Source organism: Macaca fascicularis, chromosome X (assembly GCF_037993035.2).
Source record: "Macaca fascicularis isolate 582-1 chromosome X, T2T-MFA8v1.1".
In the NCBI taxonomy this organism is placed as follows: domain Eukaryota; kingdom Metazoa; phylum Chordata; class Mammalia; order Primates; family Cercopithecidae; genus Macaca; species Macaca fascicularis.
In genome coordinates, this window is record NC_088395.1 from 18,298,324 (window position 1) to 18,320,312 (window position 21,989).

At 43.9% G+C, this 21,989-nt stretch overlaps 1 protein-coding gene across 5 annotated transcripts in view; it reads left to right on the top strand.

Annotated features, from left to right (window-relative positions):
- The first annotated feature begins 854 nt into the window (after window positions 1-854).
- The window catches only part of CDKL5 (cyclin dependent kinase like 5), a 202,763-nt gene continuing 181,628 nt past the window's right edge, over window positions 855-21,989 (top strand). For 4 of the 5 annotated variants that reach the window (XM_045383850.3, XM_045383849.3, XM_045383853.3 and 1 more), the window contains exon 1: window positions 855-943. The gene's annotated coding sequence lies outside the window, so the exon portion shown is untranslated. Of the gene's footprint in view, window positions 944-9,685; window positions 9,800-21,989 lie in introns of all 5 variants that reach the window. The other variant, XM_045383851.3, reaches the window with a different exon arrangement.

Here is a 21,989-nt window from a genome sequence, read left to right on the forward strand (position 1 = left end):
CAGCTCTTTGCACGCGCTTGGCTGCTGTGTAAGGAATCCTCAGGCTGCTAGGTCTTTGCGCCTAACTCACCCAAGGGACAGCAAGCTGCTGGATGAGTGTACGTGTGAGTGTGTGTTATGTGTGTGCATACGGGCGTGTGTGTGTGCACACGCAGCGGCAACAGTTGGGCAGCAGCAGCAATGGACTTCGATATCATTTTTACCAACAACAGAGATAAACCATCCTCCATCCTGTATTTCTCAGCTCCCGCCCCGAGTGTGCTCTCCCCCTCTTCCCCGACTTCCCCCACCAAAGCCCCCGGCACGGGTCCCTCCGGAGGGAGGGCAGGATAGCTGCGCTGTAGGCAGGATTCCCCCTTTTTTCCGCAGTGACAGGCGGATTCCGGGGCCTCCTCGCCACCCCCTACCCCCGCAGTCACCCCTTTCTCAGTCACGATCTCCCCACCCCACCACCGTCGACCCTCTCCCTCCTTCCTCGCGCTCCCCCCGGCGTCAGCTCCAGGCTCGGGCCCCGCCCCTCTCAGCCTCTCCAGCCCAGGTTGCTAGGGCTTGGCGGGGCAACCAAACCTGGCGTGCCAGGAGGCGCGGCGCGCGCGTGAGCGCGCAGGCGAGCTTGTATAAGGAACCAGCATTCTTCGGCTTCGGAGACTCGAGCACGAGCGGCGCGAGCCCGAACCCCAAGACAAGCGCTTCCTTCTCATTGGCTCCTACCAGAAGGGGGCGGGGTAAAGGCGGGATCGGGCAGAACCTGAGGCGCTTTTCCATTGGTCAGAACGGGCCGGCTGGGGCGGGGCAGTTAGCAAATTAGGCTGCGCGTTCGCTTCTGCTAGAGGGCGGGGCCGGAGGTTTCGATTAGTTGTCTCTGCCGCTGAGGGAAGGTAAAGCGGCGACGGCGTCTTCAGGAGCTGTGGGGTCCCCTGCTAGAAGTGGGGGACTCGGCGGGGTGAGTAGTCGCGCCACCACCCGCCCGCCAAGCCTTCTTGCCCTTACATCGGCCCCGCGTTCACCCAGCTTCTCCTGAGAGTGGGGACCCACCCGGTCCCCCCGGGCGGACGAGAGAAGGGGCGGCGGCGCCGGTCCCCCCGGAACGGGGCGACGCGGTGAGGGCGTCCCGGCCCGGAGTAGCCCCTCCTCAGCGCTCCCCTGCGCCTCTGGAAGGGCTTCCTCCGAGGGGCTGGGGCTGCCTTTTGGGGTGTGGGGAGGCGAAAGGGTGTGAAAGAGGGGCGATGGGTCGAGCCCGCCCCGCGGGGCTCCCCTCAGCGGCGGGTCTGCGGCGTCCCCGCCCCGCCGCTCCCGCGGCAAGAGCTCCCCGGGGCTTGCGGCGAGGGAAGCCCCTTCCCGCCGGCGCCGAGGAGGGGCCTGCGCGCCCGAGCCCCCTGCCCGAGTTCGGAGGGAGCCCGAGACTCCAGTCGCGGCTCTGGCCCTTCTGACCTTGGCTGCCCGGGAGGGTGGGCGAGCGACCCGCCGCTGGCCCCACGGCTCCGCAACCTCCCCCGAACAAGTTTCAGGCGATGCTGTGAAGTTCACGACTGGCATAGTGCGGGGAAGAAGAATGGCCCCTTCTCAGACCTTGATACCCTTTGGACCCTCATAGAAATCAGGTTCTGGGGTTTGGAACCGTCTCCCAGAACGAACAGGTCCTCCTTGCATTGACACGTTTTGTGCCCACGTTGTGGGAAAAAATAACCTGAACATATTTCAGTGTAAAGGCAGATCTTCCTTGAGGGTTTTGTTTTTCGCTTCACTTGAGTGTTAAAGCACAGATGCCTGAATAAGAAAAGCCTGACCTTAGTATCTCTACAGTGAGATTAGACGGGTGCTGTGATATTTAAGTAGTTGCAGATCAGTATTCTGTTAGCATAATCTATTTTAATTGGCTGGAATTTAAGCTGATTTTAGAAAGTATTGTTGACACCGAATGATTTATTTCTGTGCATCTGAATTAGGTTTGTTTGAACGTAATGGTTATATAGTTAAATGTAAAAGATTAGACAAATTAATTTGTCTGAGAGCGTTTGTCTGAAACAGGAGACAGAGATGTGTATAGAACAGGATTATCATTTTAGGTAACATCTGCTGGAACATTTCCAGCTTGTTTCTTTCTTGGTGTAGGGTTACAAAAAAGACATCTTCACCGAGGCTATTCGGAATTACATGTGAGTGACGCTTAGATGTAAATTTGTTTTTATTCCCTTTAAGTGTTTTAAAATGTGTTATTCACAAAATGTGAAGAGGCTATATTTACTTGTTTCTGTATCTTAGTGTTGAAGGGGATAGTATGATCTTATGATTAACAGTCCAATTAGGGTCCATTAATAATAGATTTTTTAAAAAGGCATGCTGCTTTTCGAGAATATGATAGGTTGAGTACCTAGCAAGACTTTTAATTTCTTTTTATTAAAAGTACTATTTTAGGATTGAGAATTTTTGGCGTTGACACTGAAACCAGGAATAAGGAAGCCTGCAGCAGTCTTAGCAGTTTGACACCACCAGTAGGTGTTTCTGTTGACAAATGCAGAGAAGAGAACATTTGGGAAGGAAATCTTTTTTTCGGGGCGGGGGTGGGGGGGGGAGGTGAGAGTGGGTGACGGGGGAAGGAGCCAGAAGAGAGAAGCTGTAGAGCTAATGCTGCCAGCACTGTATGGTGAGCATTTCACAAGTACAAGGAAACCTAATTAGGGAAAAATTCCGTTTGGCTGAATTAAATAATAGAACTCCAAAAGAGGCATTCTAAATAAAGTTAACCATTCCAAGAGTGTTAAATAATCTGCCATTTCAGAGTAGTTGGGGGTTCCTCAGTTGGAGAGGGTATCAAATCTCTTTGAATTGTCTTGCCTTTTTAACACAGTCAATGCAGCGATTAATTTGCTATATGTATATATATCAAACAATTGAGTATTCCAGTTTTGTTGTTTAGCGTATTTCCTAAGCCTAAATTTTTTAAAAGCAAAATCTGATATATTTTTTAAAAAATTTGAAATAGAATTCTTTGTCCAGAGAGTATTCCTTTTTTCCTGGCTCAGTCTTAAAATTTATTCATGATTTAGGGGTTTGTGGTTGGTATTTTTTTACCCCTTTTTCTTAGGTTTTTTGATTTTTACTTATGCAAGTTCCCTAAGTCAGCTTTTGTTTATATTGTAATTTTCTTGGAATTATTTAAATCAGAGTGTGGCATCTATTGTGTCCCCTGGGGTTTTAAAAGGAAAGGCTCCCATTGAAAGAAATCGCAGGGCCATCTCGCATAGATGGGTAATAGAAGGTTGACTGCGAATCAGATGTATTCGGTTGCAAATATGCTGCTTGGGGTTAAGGCAGTTTCAGTTAACGGGAACCAGATTTTACATGATGTTTCTACTTTGAAGGTACAGTATTGTTACATTACAAACTGAAAGACAGAGGTGGAGAAATTCCTTTAAGTATCACCCCTAGCCTTGTTTCACCACGGGTGTCCAGGAATCTATGAGAGACTCTTAACAATAGCTGCATTGTTGGAAATGACAGTGGCTTCTCTTGCAGAAAGTTAACCTTTCATTATGATTTTCATTTCAATTTACTTTGTAAAAGAAAATTTAGCTTTATCTGAGAAATTGGCTGTGAGAAATTTGTAAAGAGAGCAAGGAAAATAGGTTTTCTTCAACATGTCTGTTAAAATTTCACATTCTGTCCCCTGCCGTTTTGATAACTGGTGATCTTTATTTCCTCTAGATATTAGAAGGTATTCTAACACAGTACCTGATTTTTGGCAGTTACTGTGGGGATATGACTTTTTCATGTAATAAGTTGATGTCAAATAATAATGAGGCATTTAGGAATAAATTAATTCACATGCATAGATCTAAAACGTGAGGGAAATCTTTTAGATAACCCTTAACTTTGGTACAAGAATAGCACAATTTGAAGTATTAAGTTGCTTTCTAAGTAGAAAAAGCTATTTGCTTAGAATTGGGTAATTTTAGATTTTAAAGTTTTTTTTTTTTTCCCAACATCAAATAATTTGGCAACATCAAATTTCTTGATAAAGGAGGAGATAGAATCTCACAGATTCTTTATTATCTGATCATGGCATCAGTTGGACTACATTTCAACTTAGGACAATAATGCAATTAAAAGACTACATTTAAACTTTCTGTTTGGAGGTTTTTCTAATTTACTTTCAATCTCAAGCTCGACGTTAGAAATCTTTTGTTGGTGACGCACAATTTTAGTGTTCAGATTTTAGGTTTTGATCGTTTTTAGAATTTTTTTTTTATGTGTGTAGAGCAGTACATGGATTACTGAATTAATCAAAGATCTGGCCTCATTTCTCGTTCAAGTTTGTACATTTCTTCACACTGAGATACAAGCTTGGGTGCAATTCTGTCGGTGGGTGTGAAAGCTGAGGGTAAGGACCTTCTACCTAGAGACTGATAACATTTAAACATTTCAGGTTTGGGAATTAATAGAAAGTTATTTATTAGGTTAAAAGGAACTGGCCCATTCAGGTATTTGAAATTGATTGTCAATACTTTGAATTAAGCTCTTAGAAACATATGTGTTTGAGATAATCCTAATCAGGGTCAAGTTTTGGGTGTGGTCTCTCTTTTGGGCAGTCTTCTCTGTAATAATTATAATACTCCATCTATTGAGCCGTACTGAATGCCAGACACTGTGACAAGTAATTTATTTGCATGAATACATGTGTATTCTCACAACAGCTCTATGAAGTAGCTCTTCTTACCTTCTGTATACATGTCAAATGGGCTCAGAGAAATAAAGTACTTTGCTGAGATTACCCAGCTAGTCATCAGAAGCAGCAAAATTGCCATCCGAACTGGTCTGACTTGAAGCTGTGCTCTTCAAAACCATGCTTTCTGCTTCTCTTTAGGAAACTGATTTCCCAAGCATATTTATTTTTGACATGGGGTCTCACTCCGTTGCCCAGGCTGGAGTGCAGTGGTGTTATCACAGCTTGCTGCACCCTTAACCTGGTAGACTCAATCGATCCTCCCACCTCAGCCTCCCTAGTAGCTGGCGACTACAGGCACGTGCTCCCATACCAGGCCAGTTTTTCTTTATTTTTAATAGAGGCAAGGTCTTATGATGTTGCTCAGGCTGGTCTTGAACTCCTGGCGTCAAGCGACCCTCCTGCTTTGGCCTCCCAAAGTGCTTGGACTATAGGCATGAGCCACCGCCAGGTCCACCCCAAGGGTATTTTGAGTTCCTACTGTATATCATGCCTGGGGTGGTACTGAAGTTATACATATGCTTCTTGGAGTTCACAGGCTACATTGGCAAGGCTGCTGGACCTTTAGTCAGTCGTATGGGGGACTGAACTCAGATCCATCAGGACTGCTGGATAGAACAGTTGGAAGTGCAGACTTTTCTAACCAGAGGGTCAGACTTTTCTAACAGAGGTTATGTTTCTTCATAAATGAAGGCTGTACATAATCATGCCAAAAATGAGGTAGTTGTTTCTAATTAGCTACTTGGTATTTCATGTTTCTGGATATTGCATTATAACCTTTGATGGACTTTGATTAAATTTGCTACACTAATAAAGGCTACGAAGATACTCCTTGAATTCAATTTTGTGGCTTAGATATACCCTTGAAATAAAATGGCAGCCATTATAATTTGCAGATGGGCACCTCTTGTGTAATTATGACCAGTGAAATAAAATCTGGAGGTAAAGTCTATAGAGATATACTATTATTGTGTGTGTGTGTGTTTTTTTTAAGACGGAGTCTCGCTCTGTTGCCCAGACTGGAGTGCAATGGCGTGATCTCTGCTCACTGCAACTTCCACCTCCTGGGTTCAAGCAATTCTCCTGCCTCAGCCTCCCAAGTAACTGGGATTACAGGTGCATGCTGCCATGCCCAGCTAATTTTTTTGTATTTTAGTAGAGACGGGTTTCACCATGTTGCTCAGGCTGGTCTCAAACTCCTGAGCTCAGGCAGTCCACCCGCTTCAGTCTCCCAAAGTGCTAGGATTACAGGCATGAGCCACCGCACCCACCCCTTGTTGTGTGCTAATACAGAGGTTGGACTCTGAAAATTTTTCTATGTGAAAGTAGAACTTTCTTCTATTTAAAGCTTCTTGTGATTAAAATTTTTTTTTTTAATTTTTAATTTTTTTAATTTTTTTTTTTTTTTTTTGAGACGGAGTCTCGCTCTGTCACCCAGGCTGGAGTGCAGTGGCCGGATCTCAGCTCACTGCAAGCTCCTCCTCTCGGGTTCACGCCATTCTCCTGCCTCAGCCTCCCGAGTAGCTGGGACTACAGGCACCCGCCACTTCGCCCGGCTAGTTTTTTGTATTTTTTAGTAGAGACGGGGTTTCACCGTATTAGCCAGGATGGTCTCGATCTCCTGACCTCATGATCCGCCCATCTCGGCCTCCCAAAGTGCTGGGATTACAGGCTTGAGCCACCGCGCCCGGCCTTTTTTTTTTTTTTTTTAATGAGACAGAGTGCTGCTCTGTCACCCAGGCTGGAGTGCAGCGATGGGATCTCGGCTTACCGCAACCTCCGCCTCCTGGGTTCAAGTGATTCTCTTGCCTTAGCCTCCTGGGTAGCTGGAATTACAGGCGCCCGCCACCATGCCCGGCTAACTTTTTTGCATTTTTAATAGAGATGGGGTTTCACCATATTGGCCAAGTGGTCTCGAACTCCTGACCTCAGGTGATCCTCCTGCCTCGGCCTCCCAAAGTGTTGGGACTACAGGCGTGAGCCACCACGCCTGGCTCTGAATTTTTTTTTTAAAAGTAAGACCTATCATTAAGAGAACTAAACAGTTATGTACCCTAAAAGAACACTTAAAAGGGGCCGGGCGCGGTGGCTCAAGCCTGTAATCCCAGCACTTTGGGAGGCCGAGACGGGCGGATCACAAAAGTCAGGAGATCGAGACCATCCTGGCTAACACGGTGAAACCCCGTCTCTACTAAAAAATACAAAAACCTAGCCGGGCGAGGTGGCGGGCGCCTGTAGTCCCAGCTACTCAGGAGGCTGAGGCAGGAGAATGGCGTGAACCCGGGAGGCGGAGCTTGCAGTGAGCTGAGATCCGGCCACTGCACTCCAGGCTGGGCGACAAAGCAAGACTCTGTCTCAACAAAAAAAAAAAAAAAAAAAAAAAAGAACACTTAAAAGTCCATGTTAGAAAAAAAGAGGACTTAACATCTTTTTCTGTAATCGATTAAAATCACTTTTGTTACTTATTAAAGTTAGAAAGTGCTGATGAATACTGTAGAGCCTCAGGGCCAGAAATAATCTTGGCCGAAGCAGGACCATATTTCTACACAGATGGGACCTGTGCGTTAATTTATTGATTTCTTTTTTTTTTTTTTGAGATGGAGTCTCGCTCTGTCGCTCAGGCTGGAGTGCAGTGGTGCGGTCTCAGCTCACTGCAAGCTCTGCCTCCCAGGTTCACACTATTCTCCTGCCTCAGCCTCCTGAGTAGCTGGGACTAACAGGCGCCCGCCACCATGCCTGGCTAATTTTTTTTTGTATTTTTAGTAGAGACGGGGTTTTACCGTGTTAGCCAGGATGGTCTTGATCTCCTGACCTTGTGATCTGCCTGCCTTGGCCTCCCAAAGTGCTGGGATTACAAAATTTTGTTGATTTCTTTATAACGTAATGGAGGTGTACTTTACATACCATAAAACTCACCTTTTTAGTGTATGATTCCATTATTTTTAAGTGAATTTATGGAGTTGGCTTAGCTATCATTACAGTCCAGTTTTAGAACATTTCCATCACCCCCAAAATTCTCTCCTGTCAATGAGTTTTTTTAACCTTATTTACTTGCTTCACCTAGACCTCTTTTCTTTTTTTTTGAGACAGGGTCTCACTGTGTTGCCCAGGCTGGAGTGCAGTGCTGTGATCTAACTTCACTGCAACCTCCACCTCCCAGACTTGAGCGATCTTCCCACCTCAGCCTCTTGAGTAGCTGGAGCTACTGGCACACGCCACTGCGCCTGGCTAATTTCTTTCTTTTTAAGATGTAATCTCACTGTCACCCAGGCCAGAGTACAGTGGTGTGATCTCGGCTCACTGCAACCTCTGCTTCCTGGGTTCAAGCGATTCTCCTGCCTCAGTCTCCCAAGTAGCTGGGATTACAGGCATGTGCCACTATGCCTGGCTAATTTTTGTGTTTTTAGTAGAGACAGGGTTTCACCATGTTGGCCAGGCTGGTCTTGAACCCCTGACCGCAGGTGATCTGCCTGCCTCGGCCTCCCAAAGTGCTAGGATTACAGGTGTAAGCTACCGTGCTTGGCCAACCTAGATCTCTTTGTCATCAGACATTGACAAATGAAATCATGTAGATCTTAACAGATGTCTTTTTTTTTTTTTTTTTTTTTTTGAGACAGGGTCTCAAGTCTGTCACCCAGGCTAGAGTACAGTAGTGTGATCATGGCTCACTGCAGCCTCTGCCTCCCCAGGCTCAAGTGATCCTCCCACCTCAGCTTCCTGAGTAGCTGGGACTATAGGCGCAGGCCGCCATGCCTGGCTAATTTTTTTGTATTTTGTAGAGATGGGTTCTCACAGTTTTGTTCAGGCTGGTCTTGAACTCCGGAGCTCAAGACATTCCCCTACTTTGGCCTCCCAAAGTGCTGGGATTATAGGCATGAACCAGTGTGCCTGGCCTAAAAGATGTCCTTAAAAAATATCTTCTGGAGGCCAGGTGTAGGTGGCTCACGCCTGTAATCTCAGCACTTTGGGAGGCCAAGGCAGGCATTTCATTTGAGGTCAGGAGTTTGAGACCAGCCTGGCCAACATGGTGAAACCCTGTCTCTACAAAAAATACAAAAATCGGTTGAGTGCAGTGTTGTACACCTATAGTCCCAGCCTCCTGGGAGGCTGAGGTGGGAGGATGGCTTGAGCCTGGGAGGCAGAGGTTGCAATGAGCCAAGATCGTACCATTCACTCCAGCCTGGGCAACAGGAGTGAAACCCTGTCTCAAAAAAAAAAAAAAAAAAAAAAAAAAAAAAAAATATATATATATATATATATATATATACACACACACACACACACACACACACACACACACACACACACACACACACTTCTTGGCTGGGCGTGGTGGCTCACGCCTGTAATTCCAGCACTTTGGGAAGCCAAGGCAGACGGATCACCTGAGGTCGGGAGTTCGAGACCAGCCTGAGCAACATGGAGAAACCGTCTCTACTAAAAATACAAAATTAGCCGAGTGTGGTGGCACATGCCTGTAATCCCAGCTCCTCGGGAGCCTGAGGCAGGAGAATTGCTTGAACCCGGGAGGTGGAGGTTGCGGTGAGCCAAGATGGCACCATTAGACTCCAGCCTGGGCAACGAGAGCGAGACTCAGTTTCAAAAAAAAAATCCACACATATTATCATTTATTAATGCTTTTTGTATTTTCAAAAATTCTTGCCTAAGCATAATACATAGCAAAATTTAAAGGATCATAATGGCAAATGGTATAAATTACCTTGTGTTTGTGGCTTAAATTTTATTTTCATTTGATCTTTTTTAAACCAGCGAATAAAATACAGCATTCTTGGTGATATGTTGGGAATGCAGGGAAAAGAAATGAAGGTAAAAGTAACATAATTATTGTGCAAGAAAAAGTTACTTCCAAATGTAAGAGCACAGGGAAACAATTGGTTTTCTTGATTTTAAGCTAATAACATTGTGCATTTTATTGTTTGGACCTCTAATCCCTCTTGACAGATCCGTGCCTAATGTGCATGTCATAGAGCAGGCTTCATCAAATTCAGATATTTAGACACTTCGTCTACTTCAGACTGGATTGTGATGGGATTTGCAAACAGCTTAACATGCAAGGTACCGTAACTGCCTTTTCCTGCCTGCATCATTTTCTTCTTAGTGACCTTCTAGGGTGGGCTGGGGAGTAAGGCCAGCTTGGGAACAGGAAGTCTCATCAGCACAGGCTGATCCCCACTTGTGCAGGTTTCCTCCTTTGCTCGGTGTATTGCTTGTGTGGACGGACACTGCTTAGGGACGTTATGTTTTTGGGTACATATAGTAGAGGAATGTAATGGTTTGGTTAGAAGTAAAGTGTTTTGGGAAACTGTATCTAATTTTCTTTGCTTTTAGGTGAACATTTCTCAATGGAAAGTGACCCTTATATGTACCAGGCAGGTAAATCAGTAACTCCTTGTGTGGTTGGTTGTGTCTGGATTTTTAATGGCAAACAGGTTAGACACACAGTGCTGGTCTGATATTAATAGTTTACTGTCAGTTCAATCATAACTGGTTGGAAATAGGCATAGGCTTGCTTTTTTTTTTTTTTTTTGGACTCTATCAAATGGTAACATGAAGTGCCAGTGTAACTTGATTTTGATAGTAAGAACAACTTTGGTTTCTGGAAATTAACAAAACATATATAAATAATATATATTGTTTAAAAAGCTTACCTTACATTATTTTAGGTGAGTTGCAATTTTAGATATCAGGTTTAGATTTTGTATTATGGGCCAGGCGCAGTGGCTCATGCCTGTAATGCCAGCACTTTGGGAGGGCCGAGGTGGGCGGATCACTTGAGGTCAGAAGTTCGAGACCAGCCTGGGCAACAAGGTGAAACCCTGTCTCTACAAATAATACAAAAATTAGCCGGGTGTGGTGGCACGCACCTGTAACCCCAGCTGCTCAGGAGGCTGAGTCGGGAGAATCCCATGAACCTGGGAGGCAGGGGTTGCAGTGAGCCAAGGCCACGCCACTGTATTCCAGCCTGGGCCACAGAGCGAGACTCCATCTCAAAAGAAAGAAAAAGATTTTGTGTTATGTTTAAAGATTAGGTTCTTGGAAGTATGAGATTGTATTTTGATAATTAAAGTAAACATATACAGTCTCATGAGGAAGATACGGCAGATAAAAAGAGTGGTAAGTAATAGTTGAAGAACAACTTGCCTGGATTTACCTGATTACCCTGACATTGCTGATTTTAGAAACTAATTTCCTTATGAGTAGAATCTTTCACAGATTACCAGAGGCTGGGTCAGATGTGATATATCCTAGAATTTATCCACACCCCTAGACACACACCCCACCAAGGTTTGTCTGCCACTTATGGGATGTATTAACTGTAATTGCTAGTAATCATTATTCCTAATATTACCACTAAATTCAAGTTTAGCAATGCAAATGAAAAGAAAAAGTTTGATTTTAATTGTAGTTACTGAAAATAGTTGGGGTAGACAAAAGCTAATTTTGTGCAAATAGGTGTTTTATACTTTATCAGTTATTTATTTCTCAAATAATCTGTCCTACATCCTGAGGATCTGTCCTTCATTCATTTAACAAATATTACTTAATGAGTATGTAGTGTGTGCCAGACTGTGCTGGAGACTACATGGAGTGATAAATAAGATGTAAGTAGGCCCTGCCCTCAAATAATTAATTATTTTTTGAGACAGAATCTCACTCTGTCGCCCAGGCTGGAGTGCAGTGGTGCAATCTTGGCTCACTGCCACCTCTACCTCCTGAGTTCAAGCGATTTTTGTGCTTCAGCCTCCCAAGTAGCTGGGACTACAGGTGCGTGCCTCCACACCTGGCTGATTTTTGTATTTTCAGTGGAGACGGGGTTTCACCATGTTGGCCAGGCTGATTTCAAACTCCTGACCTCAAGGGATCCACCCACCTTGGTCTCCCAAAGTGCTAGGATTACAGGTGTGAGCCACCAAGCCTGGCCAAAGAATTTAGTCTTGAGATGGAGGCAGAGGAGAACTACAGAACACTGTGGGAGTATGCCTGACCCTTGAACAACGTAGGGGTTGGGGTGCTGACCCTCACGCAGTCAAAAATCCAAGTATAACTTTTGACCCCCCAAAAACTTTACTAAAATAGCCTACTGTTGACCGGAAGCCTTACTGGTAATATAGTCAATTAACACGTTGTTTTGTATGTTATATGTATTATGTAGTGTATTCCTATAGTAACGTAAGCCAGAGAAGAAAATATTATTAAAATCATAGGAAGAGAAAAGATACTTACTATTCATTAAGAGGAAGTGGATCATTATAAAGGTGCTCATTGTCTTCACACTGAGTAGGCTGAGGAGGAAGAGGAGGGGTTGTCTTGCTGTCTCAGCAGGGGCAAAGGTGGAAGAGGTAGAGAAGGTGGAAGGGGAGGCAGGAGAGGCAGGCACACTCTGTAATTTATATTGAAAAAAAAAATCTGGGTATAAGTGGATCCATGCAGTTCAAACCTGTGTTGTTCGAGGGTCAACTGTATATAACAGGGTAGGGCTGGAGAGTCTGTCCTTGGGGGAAGAGGTGGGAAGGTCACTCTGAGGAAGTAACATTTAAGTGAGACCTGAAGAATGAGAAGGACCTGGTCTAGTTGGGGAAATAAGTTTTTCAGACAGAAGGTGCAAATGTGATGAGGCAAGGTGAGAGAGCTGGGGTTTTTGCACAACAGAACCTTTTAAAGAACTGAAAGAGGGCCGGGCGTGGTGACTCATGCCTATAATCCCAGTACTTTGGGAGGCTGAGGCAGGCAGATCACTTGAGCCCAGGAGTTCGAGACCAGCCTGGGCAAAATGGCAAAACCCCATTTCTACAAAAACGCAAAATTAGCTGAGTGTGGTGGTATATTCCTGTAGTCCTAGCTACTCCCAGAGAGTAAACTGGGAGGATTGCTTGAGCCCAGGAGTTTGAGGCTGCAGTGAGCCGTGATTATGCCACTGCACTCCAGCCTGGGCGACAGTGAGACTCTGACTCAAAAAAAAAAAAAACAAAAAAAAAACGGAAAGAAATCTACAATGACCAGAAAATAAAGAAACAGGCATTGAAGCAGAAGTTGGCAACAGGGGCCAGGTCTTGAAAAGGCTTAGTAGGCCATTTGCTGGGTTTTTGAACTTGCCCTAAGTCTCCTGGGAAACGGTTAAAGCTTTTAAGCAGGGGTGTGACATGAAATGAAATGCTACAAAACCCAATAATTTTAGTTCAATGGAACCTTGGTAATTTACCAGAAAGGTCATAATCTCTGCAAGGTAAGATATTCTTCTCTTGTTTCATTAAAATTTTTGTAACTCCTTTCTTGATTGATTGTCGTCTGCAGTATTATTTTCATTGTTTTTGTAGAAATTCCCTTTAATTTTCTAAAAGTACCTTTTATCCCTCACCGTTCTGTTAACCTTATATAGGAATGTCATTTCTATTTATAACTGAATTAGAATATTTTTTCCAACAGCTTTAGCTTTCTTCCATATTTAAACTTAAAATTCTTGGCTGTTTTTTTCCCTCCAGACACCTTTAATCTGCTCAAAGTATTTAATGTTTTAATGAAATGTTTCATTAAATTTGCTTTATTCTTTTGTTCTTCCAAATACAGTGTCTTAGATATAGTTTAATATTTCTCAGCATTTATGCTATTCCATATTTTATGAAATAACATGTAAGCACCTAGAATGGTTTTAGGAAATTTTGTCACTATTGTATAGGAGCAATGGTGCTTCATCAAGAGCACCATTTTCAAATCTGGTTCACATTCTGTGGCCTTATCTTTTACATTAAATTGGTCTCTGTTAAACATTTTATGTTCAGGTGGGCTTATTTATATATAAGTGCTATAAAGGTGTTATTTTTTTATATCCTGATTTGTTTCTTTCTCCCATAGTAAATGTCCCTACATACTGAATTCTTTTTAGGAAATCTTTGCCATGCTAAGTTTTTGATTGCCTTGGTGATTGCGTGAGCATTCATTCAAGTCTTTCTTGGTGTAAAGTTGTTAGCTCATGCCTGTATACAATGCTATTGCCCACTGTTCCTCTCCACATGTACAAAGAATAACTGCAGCATCACCTTCTTCAAGTATTTCCTTTGAAATCTACATATTGATTCAGCCTTGAATTGAGTTTGCTTTTGCCATGAGTTATTTTCTTTTCTTTTCTTTTTTGAGACGGAATCTTGCTCTGTCCCCCATGCTGGAGTGCAATGGTGTGATCTCGGCTCACTGCAACCTCCGCCTCCTGGGTTCAAGCAATTCTCTTGCCTCAGTCTCCCAAGTAGCTGGGATTACAGGCATGTGCCCCCATGCCTGGCTAATTTTTGTATTTTTAGCAGAGCCAGGGTTTCACCATGTTGTCCAGGCTGGTCTCGAACTCCTGACCTCATTATCTGCCTGCCTTGGCCTCCCAAAGTGCTGGGATTGCAGGTGTGAGCTAAGGATGGGCATATAAAGCTGGGAGAATTGCAAGAAGTAATGTTTATTTATGTACTACATGCTTTGCTTTGATGCTTGTACCATAGCTACATCCCAGGATCTTTTCTACTGTAAGCTCCATGGAGGCTTGGAGTGTTGACTGTTATACCCTCAGAATGTGGGTACCACATTGCCTTACACGTAGGAAGTGCTCAATAAAGACTTCCCTTATCAAAGGTGCCCCTTTTTGCACCCCGCCCCCCCACCATTTCCTCATGTTTGTATCTTCTTCCTTGTGCAGTGGTTGCTATATCAGGTGCCTATCTAGTGGATCCTCCTCTCTGCTCACCCTATAGACATGCCTGTCCTGTGTCTAGTTACCTGTGTAAGATGTGTAATTGTTATAATTGCATCCACACTGGTAAATGAGTAGGTGCTAATAGCTCTCTGTGGGGCCCCAGAATCTTTTCTACCAACATTTACAGTATGGCAGACGAAGGGGAAGCCAAAGATGACAACTAGCAGAGTGACGTCTCTGAGTTTTTTTTCATGATTTATTGCATGAATTCATTGAAATGCTGAGTTCTGTTTCATAATAGGGGTGTGTGTGTGTGTGTGTGCGCGCGCGCGTGCGTGCATGCGTGCATGTATCTTCGTTGTACAATACAGGCATACTTTGGAGATAGTTTTGTTTTAGACCACCACAATAAAGCAAATATTGCTGTAAAGCAAGTCACACAAATTTTTTGGTTACTCAGTGCATATAAAAGCTTTGTTGGCTGAGCGTGGTGTCTCACACTCATAATCCCAGTGCTTTGGGAGACCAAGGCAGGCAGATCCCCAGAGGTCGGGAGTTCGAGATCAGCCTGGCTAACATGGTGAAACTCCGTCTCTACTAAATATACAAAATTAGCTTGGTGTGGTGGCTCGCGCCTGTAATCCCAGCTACTCAGGAGGCTGAGGCGGGAGAATCACTTGAAGCCAGGAGGTGGAGATTGCAGTGAGCTGGGATGACACCACTGCACTCCACTCCAGTCTGGGCGACAGAGTGAGATTCGGTCTCCAAAAAAAAAAAACAACAAAGCTTTGTTTACACTATACTGTTGTCTATTAAGTGTGCAATAGCATTATGTCTAAAAAAAAAAAAGCACATACTTTCATTTATTGCCAAAAAATGCTGGCAATCATTTGACCCTTCAGTGACCCATAACCTTTTTGCGGGTGGTGGGTTTTGCCTTAGTATTGATGGTGACTGACTGATCAGGGTGGTGGTTGCTGAAGGTTGGGGGATCTGTGGCAGTTCCTTAAAATAGGACAGCAATGAAGTTTGCCATATCTGTTGACTCTTCCTTTCATTGTAGGTTTCTCTGTAGCATACGATGCTGTTTGATAGCATTTTACCCACATTAGAACTACTTCTCCAAGCCTGCTGCTGCTTTATCAACTAAGTTTATAGAATAGTCTATTTTTGAAATAGTCATTTCAAAAATGTTTAAGGCTTCAAAAATGTTTAAAGTAGATTCCATCTCAGAAAAACACTTCCTTTGTTCTACCATAAGCAGCAACTCCTTTGTCCATTCATGTTTTATCATGAGATCACAGCAATTCAGTCATATCTTCAGGCTCCTCTTGCCTTGGCCTCCCAAAGTGGTAGGATTGTAGGTGTGAGCCACTGCACCTGACCATATCATCTTTTTTTTGGTTTTGTTTTGTTTTTTTTTGAGACAGAGTTTTGCTCTTGTTGCCCAGGCTGGAGCACAGTGGCACTATCTTGGCTCACTGCAACCTCTGCCTCCCGGGTTCAAGCGATTCTCATGCCTCAGCCTCCCAATTAGCTGGGATTACAGGCATGTGCCACCACACCTAGCTAATTTTGTATTTTTAGTAGAGATGGAGTTTCACTGTGTTGGTCAGGTTGGTCTCGAACTCCTGACCTCAGGTGATCCACCCACTTCAGCCTCCGTATAATCTTTTTGTCTGTAAATGGGTATGTCTTTCCTTCTGCTAGGCCATTAGTGCTGATATTTGAGTTAGTTTATTTAGGAATTGGTGTAGTCAAGTCCAAGGTTGTACTACTCACCACATGACAGCCAATAAGTTAAGAGACAAGGTGTTGGGGCAAAGAAAGCAATTTTATTTAGGGAGCCAGCAACCTGAGAAGTTGGTGGACTAGTAATGTCCTAAAGAGCCATCTTAAGTTAATACGAATTTTAGCCTCCTTTTATGTTAGAGGAAGAGAGAAGAAGGAGGAGATTGAGGTCAAGAGGTGACTATGATGACCACAGACATCTGGGTGGCAGTGAGGGTCTGTGGAGGTTGTGAAACTTCTTTGTCCTTGGTCAGGTCACAATACTATAAATCTTTAACATGGCTGGGCATGGTGGCTCACTCCTGTAATCCCAGCACTTTGGGAGGCTGAGGCAGGCAGATAACTTGAGCCTAGGAGTTCAAGACCAGCCTGGGCAACATGGCGAAACACCGTCTCTATCAAAAATAAAAAAATTAGCCAAGTGTGGTGGCACACACCGGTGGTCCCAGCTACTCAGGAGGCTGAGGTGGGAGGATCACCTGAGCCCAGGAGGTCGAGGCTGCAGTGAGCCATGATTGTGCCACTGCACTCTAGCCTGGGTGACAGAGTGAGACCCTGTCTCAAAAAAAAAAAAAAAAGAAAAAAGAAATCGTTAACAACATTGTTATTTGTGTGTACACTGCCCTTATCTCTTCAGAGGTTAGTTTTCAGAAGGGACTATTTGCTTTAAACTATAAACTATAGACTGAATGTCTCCCATAGTTAGATGGTATCACTGGGTGGTGGTGGGGGCTTAGAAGCAAAATGGTGTTAGTCATGCTAGGCCTCCTTTTCACTGTTACATTGGGCTGGATTTGAGGTTTTTTGTGTTATGGTTAACCTAGTGTACCCCAGTTTTCAAATTCTCTTAGAGATACTTTGTGATCAGAGTAGGAATTGGTTTACCAGAACAGTGTCTGTTCCAGTGTAAATTTCAGGTCTCCCCTTTGAAGTTTGCTTTAGTGAGGGTTTCTATATGTTCTTGATTTTCTCCCGTCCCTTTCTCAGTGATATTCTGCTCTTACTGTTCCTGGAAGTTTGTTTGCTTGGAGGTGGGGAGGGGTGGTAGGATGTGGTCTCTTCTTGATTAAGCCTCAGTTTCAGGCCTGAGTTTCAGGATCTTGCCCCTTCCCTGGCTGTTGTAGTGGGCTCAATGTGGAATGCTATGCCTCTCCCAGGACTCAGGCACCCATCCCTCCTCCCTGCTTTTTCACTGTTGTCTTAAGGGTAGAAGTAACCATTGTCCCTTCTGTCACAGTGAAGGCTTGTCTTCCCTAGTGGAGATAGGGTAGAGTGATTTGAGGGTAGTGTCCAGCCTCTCAGGCTTAGCTGCTGCCCACCCCCAGGTTTGCATCACAATGAGCATACCTCAGAGCTCTTTAGAGCTCTGAGTGCGTGGGGTGGGGGGGTTGGAGGAGGAAGGCCCTGCAGGAAGTTGAGGTACCATATCCTCAATTTCTGTGACTCCCAGTGGTTTCACGCTATCTTTTCAGCAAGCCACATCAGATTTCACCCATTTACTGACTCTTCTACCCATTCTTTTTGGTGTCCAGCTGTACTCTCTGAGAGGTGAGCATATGGTTGTCTCCTTTCTCCCTTCAGGTACACTCCTTAGTTTTTGAGCCAACTGGTTGTTCTGTTGGTTTTTTTTTTTTTTTTTTGAGATGGAGTCTTGCTCTTTCGCCCAGGCTGAAGTGCAGTGGCGTGATCTTGGCTCACTGCAAGCTCCGCCTCCCGGGTTCATGCCATCCTCCTGCCTCAGCCTCCCGAGTAGCTGGGACTACAGGCGCCCGCCACCATGCCTGGCTACTTTTTTTGTATTTTTAGTAGAGACGAGGTTTCACCGTGTTAGCCAGGATGGTCTCGATCTCCTGACCTCGTGATCCGCCCGCCTCGGCCTCCCAAAGTGTTGGGATTATAGGCGTGAGCCACCGCGCCCAGTGCTCTGTTGAGTTTAAAGAAAGTCTTGAATTTGAAATTAGTTCAGCTCTTTTTCATTGTAGTTCTCTTGTTCCAGGGTTTAAGCCAGAAATTTGGTTACTCTTAAAATTTTAACATGAGCATTTCCTTAAGTCTAAGCTCAATTATTATTCCTGTCCTCCTGAATAAGACCAAGAGTTTGGAGTGAATTACTCCTTAACCGTTAGCCTCTCTTCCATGTTAATGTTATTTATGTGTTAGTTTTGCCTTACTTAAGCCACCTTACACCTATAAAAATAGTGAATATTTACTCATGTGTTTTTCAGGTTTCTTTGGTCACCATTCTTCCTGCACTCTATTTCTTCCTTCTTTATTAAAAAATGTTCTTAAATAATTATTTCAGTAAGGACCTTTTAATAGTAAACTTGGGCTTGGTGTTTGTGAAAGTGTCTGTACTTCACTTTTTCTCTTGAATGATTGTTGAGCTGGGTCCAGAATTTGGGTTAATTACTTTCCCTGAGTACTTCGATGTTATTCTCCTGTGTTTTGACAAATTTGTAAATTTTTTTTTTAACTTTTATTTTAAGTTTGGGGGTACATATGAAGTTTTGTTACATAGGTAAACACATGTCACAGGGGTTTGTTGTACATATTATTTCATCATCCAGGTGTTAAGCCCAGTACCCAATAGTCATTTTTTCTGCTCCTCTCCCTCCTCCCATCCTCCACCCTCAGGTAGACCCCAGTGTCCGTTGTTTCCTTGTGTTCGTAAGTTCTTATCATTTAGCTCTCATTAATTTTTAATTTTTTGGTGGAGATGGGTTTCATTTTATTGCTTAGGCTGGTCTGGAACTCCTGGCTTCAAGTGATCCTCCTCAGCCTCCCAAAGATCTGGAATTACAGCTGTGAACTACTGCACCTGGCGTATTTTTATTTGCTAATGAGAAGTCAACAGTCAGTTTAGTTGTAATTTCGTTATAGGGAGGTAATTCTCTCTCCTCTTGAGCTACTTTTAAGATCTTTTCCTTGTTTATTTATTTTTTATTTACAGTACTTTTGAGTTGCTGTTTATTTCCTTGTTTTTTTGATCTTCAGGTTTTTTTTTTTTTTTTTTTGCGATATTTCTAGGTGTGGATTTGTTTTATGTATCCTGCTTTTGTTTGATGTATTCCATTAGTCCGAGGACCCCTGATGTCTTCAGCTGTGGGAGAAAATCTTAGCCATTACCTTTTAAAATAGTTTTGTCTCCATTTTCCATTTATGGAACCATTATTTAGATATGTTTTGGGATTTTTCATCACATCCTTCATGTTGTTTAAGTTTTCTTTAATTTACATTTCTCTCTCTTCTGGGTAATTTCTTGACATCTACGATTCACTAATTTCCTCTTTAGCTGTGCAGTTAATTTGTTAACTTATTGAGGGTTTCACTAAAAACATTTGGCTATATATAAATAGTCAAATATGTAAATATTGATATTTATACAAATACACAAATATATATGTGTGTATAAACATATATATATACGTGTTTTAAAGATGGAGTCTTGCTGTGTTGCCCAGGTTGGTGTTGAACTCCTGGTCTCAAGTAATCCTCCCACCTTGGCCTCCCAAAGTGCTATGATGTACAGGCATGAGCCACTGTGCCCCACCTTGAATATATTTTCAAATTTAAGAATTTCTGTTACATTTTCTTTCAAATCTGTTTTTAAATTTTCTTTCAAATCTGCTTTTAAATTTTCACAAGGGCATTTTCTTGGGACATTTTAAAATATAGTTACGTTTAAGTCCTGTTTGGATTATTTTCTTAGCTGTAATTTTTGAGGAATGAAGTCTCCCATTTGGCTTCCCTTCTTCCCTCCAAGATTTTTGCTGTTTCTCCGTGTGGTGTGCAATATTTGACAATTGAGAATTGTTTGCCTATGCCTGGGTTGTGGGATGCTCTTTTGGTCTGGTTTTGCATTTGTCTCTGATGGGACCCTTTGGGTTCACTGCGTCTAGAGAGGTTTTGGTCTATTCTCAGATGGGTCTCCAGCACCTGCAAAGTAGTGTAAATTTTGACTCCATATTTGTGTAGAACAGACTTGGGGTTTTCCCTTCTGTTTGGATCACTTTTTTTTTTTTTTTGAGATGGAGCCTTGCTCTGTTGCCCAGGCTGGACTGCAATGGCACAATCTTGGCTCACTGCATAATCCGGTTCCTGGGTTCAAGCTATTCTCCTGCCTCAGCCTCCTGAGTAGCTGGGATTACAGGCACGTGCCACCATGCCCTGCTAATTTTTGTATTTTTAGTAGAGACAGGGTTTCACCATGTTGGTCAGCCTGATCTCGGACTCCTGACCTCAAGGGATCCGCCCGTCTCGGCCTCCCAAAGTGCTGGGATTATAGGCATGAGCCACTGCATCCAGCCTGTTTGGGTCACTTTCTATGCACAGCCCTGGGCTGGTGTTTGTAGCTTTTCTTTTTATTTATTTATTTATTTATTTATTTATTTATTTATTTATTTTTTTGTTGAGACGGAGTCTCGCTCTGTCGCCCAGGCTGGAGTGCAGTGGCCGGATCTCAGCTCACTGCAAGCTCCGCCTCCCGGGTTTACGCCATTCTCCTGCCTCAGCCTCCCAAGTAGCTGGGACTACAGGCGCCCGCCACCTTGCCCGGCTAGTTTTTTGTATTTTTTTTAGTAGAGACGGGGTTTCACTGTGTTCTCCAGGATGGTCTCGATCTCCTGACCTCGTGATCTGCCCGTCTCGGCCTCCCAAAGTGCTGGGATTACAGGCTTGAGCCACCGTGCCCAGCCGCTTTTCTTTTTATTTTTTCACTCAGGGGCAGTCCTTTATGTCTTTGTCTTTGTCTTTGTCTTTGTCTTTGTGCTGGTGGTTCACCTCCAGCTTCTTTCCCAGGCCCAGGCTTCAGACAACTGATATATTTTGGCTCTGTGTCTCCACCCAAATCTAATCTCGAATTGTAATCCCCACATGTCGAGGGGAGGGATTTAGTGGGAGGTGACTGGATCATGGGGGCCGTTTCCCCCATGCTGTTCCTGTGAGTTCTCATGAGATCTGATTATTTTATAAGCGGCTCTTCCCCCTTTACACTCTGTGTCATGCTGCCTTGTGGAGAAGGTGCCTGCTTCCCCTTCTGCCATGATTGTAAGTTTCCTGAGGCCTCCCCAGCCATACGGAACTGGGGGTCAATTAAACTACTTTCCTTTATAAAATAAATTACCCAGTCTTGGGTAGTATCTTTAAAGCAGTGTGAGAACAGACTAAACAGGAAGCTTCTCCAGTTTCCTGGTCCTGTAATCATTTGCATTTGCAGCCCTTGATTTAGAGGGCAGGGGTGAGCAGGTGTTTATCATGTGAAGAATCTCATTTAATACATTTTTGTGTCTTTGCAGCCACTCCTTTCTATTCTAGTTTTCTTCCTGACTTTTGGTCAGGAGGTAGTTCTGCCAGTTAAGAACCAGGAAGTAGGCTTGTAATCCCAGCACTTTGGGAGGCCGAGGCGGGCAGATCACCTGAGGTCAGGAGTTTGAGACCAGCCTGGCCAACATGGTGAAACCCCATATCTACTAAAAATACACATACACAAAAAATTAGCCAGGCATGGTGGGTGGGCACCTGTAATCCCAGCTACTTGGGAGACTGAGGCAGGAGAATCGCTTGAACCTGGTAGGCAAAGATTACAGTCCGTCAGCTGAGACCGCGCCATTGCACTCCAGCCTGGGCAACAAGAACGAAACTCTGTCTCAAAAAAAAAAAAAGAACTGGGAAGTAGTTATAACCACAGACAACCCCCACCTTGAACAGGTTATTTACCAAAAGTTCACTTGAACATTGATTGTGTAGGGCACAGTTCACATTATCTGATGGGAACTATGTTAT